The 2,728-nt window shown below is 37.3% G+C and overlaps 1 pseudogene; it reads left to right on the top strand.

The window, feature by feature from the left end:
* The first annotated feature begins 556 nt into the window (after positions 1-556).
* Positions 557-2,110, top strand: LOC123925626 (annotated as a pseudogene).
* The last annotated feature ends 618 nt before the right edge of the window (positions 2,111-2,728 follow it).

Raw genomic sequence — 2,728 nt, forward strand, 5'->3', positions numbered from 1 at the left:
CAATCAGGAATTTCTATTTCTTTTCAACTAGTTCCCTCAAATAATTGCACAGTTCCTTTTCCTAGAATCTTAAAGGAGCAAGACGGAATGGATTTTAATGGGTTACTTTCAGAGCCACAAACAAGACTGACTTTTCAAGACTTTGGCCAGGTGATATTTATTTGAATGGAAGGTGGTTTGACTGGTTGAAAATAAGCTAGTATATGACCTAACATGGCTTTTGATTAATTCACACCAATGATTCTGAATTTGTGCCATCTACTTTAAAAAGAAACCCAACTTGTGAAGCATTCTTATTTTTCATCCAGAGAGGATTAGTGGAGAGAAAATTAAGTTCCCTCATCTAAGTAAGTTCCTCAGGGAACTATTCACCTATCAATGTATGGGAAAGTTTCTGCCTGTAACTTACCCAATTTCATTAGCATTAATGGGAGTTTTGTGTGAAATCCTGTGTGAATCATTGCTTTCAGAGATCTGTAAAAGTTGTTTGATTACTTTTATTCTGTAATGGCTCTATGCTCCAGCTCAAACTTTTAACTCGTTAGGCCTGCAAGAGATGCTAAACTTTGGAAGGAATCAAACGTGGACTTCTGCAGGTAATTAAATCAGAGGAGCATCACATGGAGTCATTCACCACTGTGACTAGCAGATGCATGCTGTCTATTAGGTGCCCGGATGTTCTGCTAGAATGCTGTGTCTAGTGCGTGAGGACTCACACTTGAGTTTTTAGCTTTCATCCAATTATGTTTTGTTAATGTGAAAAAAGTAGAAATATGTTTTATTAATATGTTCTCATTTATGAGTATTCTTACGCAAGCCCTCTATTTCCCCTCATTGCTGGGCTGTGAATTCTGCCCCCATTTGGATGATCTTTCAATGATCTTTACATAATATGAAAATGGAATCCATGTCCAAATCTGGGCAATTCTGAAGATGAAAGGAGAAACTTGTGAGGCTGCATGGTCTGAGTGCACATGCAAAAACACCCTGGATGTGCATTAGGGAACTTCAGCAGCCTTAGGGAGGGGGAGGAAGATAGAGCTAGAAGCCCACATGGTGGGCAGCCCTTGGTCCCTCTGACCAAGGTCAGGCTGCTTTTGCTGCCAGGGGCCTCCCCCTCTGGACTTAGTGTGCTCACACACATACAGACCTGGGATAGAAGAGTATTTTGGGGACTCAGAAGAAGAAGAGGTGGATCCTGACTAGATGAAAATTCAGATGAATTACTCAGTGAACGAAAATGAAAGCACCAGAAATCTGACAGTATTTCCCTTTCTTTGACGAAAACCTCACTTTATGTGTAATAAGGGAGACATATGGTGAAGAAACAGAGGCGGGGAATCCAGAGACTCCAGCAAATCCAGATGTTGATGCTGGTGTAAGTGAACATCTGGATGGTTGGATCAAGATTCAGTTTCAGATGACTTCACTGTAGAGTTAGAAGATGAGTCTTGATTCAGCAGATTATAGCCTTAGTGAAGGAGAATAACTCTCAGAGGAAGACGATGAAGGATATTGAGGTAAATCAGGCAGGACAGAGTGAAAGAGGTTCACTTGAAGAAGATCCTAAAATTTCCTCCGCAGACTACCAGAAGTATAATTTATGAAATAAAAATGAATCCTCTCTTATTACCCTACTGCAATAGATGTTGGGCAATTGGTGAGAAGTGGCTTCATAAGTAGAAACAGAAAATATCTGTAAAAGCCAATCTAGAAAAGTTAACACAAGGAGGAGAAGGCTTTGGTGCTCCTGATTGTAAAAAACAAAAATAAACAAACAAACAAAACAAACAAAAAACACAAAAACTACAGTGGATGATTCCAAAGACTCATGTTGAAGAAAATGATGATCACCTAAATCTCCCAATTCTAACAAAGTGAACACTATTCTCAGGCATGAACTTCTAATTGGATCACATATAGCAGCCAAGAGATCAAGGAGCTTGAATGGGAAAAAACATGAGACAAAGAAGAAAATATGGAATCTAGTTTTCTCCTTAATGCCATTGATTCTCATGGGATTTGCCTAGGTCAACCTAAAAACAGTTGCATTGTCCATTGCAATATAGGACATTTTATGGCATGTTTTACATGTGCAAAGCAGCTTTAAAAATGTATGCAAGATGAGTAAGTCCTATAGATCTGCTGTACAATATAGTGCATACAGTTAACACGTATTAGGCACTTAAAATACATTGAGGATAGATCTCATGTCAACTGTTCTTACACACACACACACACCAAAAACACAAGAAAATTGTTGGAGGATGGATACGTTTAGGACCCTAATTGTAATAATACAATGAGTGTATTCTATGTCCAAACTTAACAAAATGTATATATTAACACATGTAATTTTTTGTAATTTGTATCAGTCATACTTTGATAAAGCTTAGAGAGAGAAGAAAGCCCTACCCAGTATGAAGACAACCAATTCAAATGATTGTGATATTCCCCCTGCTGACCTGTCCATGAAAGTATAATTATATATTTCTAACAATATAACCCTAAACATTTAAATGAACATGGAATGTATCTTTTTTTTTTTTTTTTTGGTATGTCAAAGCAAGAAAGTATCTTAGTTCATGTATCTTTCTTCTCATCAGAGTAATTTACCTATTGGGATTGGTAGTGAATGTTTACTTCCTTTTAGGAAAATGTAAATTCTGTTTACATATTTGGTTTTTGATGTAATTTAGATTGGATATGCTCTTCATCCTTTATTCCT

The sequence above is a fragment of the Meles meles genome, chromosome 15 (genome assembly GCF_922984935.1).
Source record: "Meles meles chromosome 15, mMelMel3.1 paternal haplotype, whole genome shotgun sequence".
Lineage (NCBI taxonomy): Eukaryota > Metazoa > Chordata > Mammalia > Carnivora > Mustelidae > Meles > Meles meles.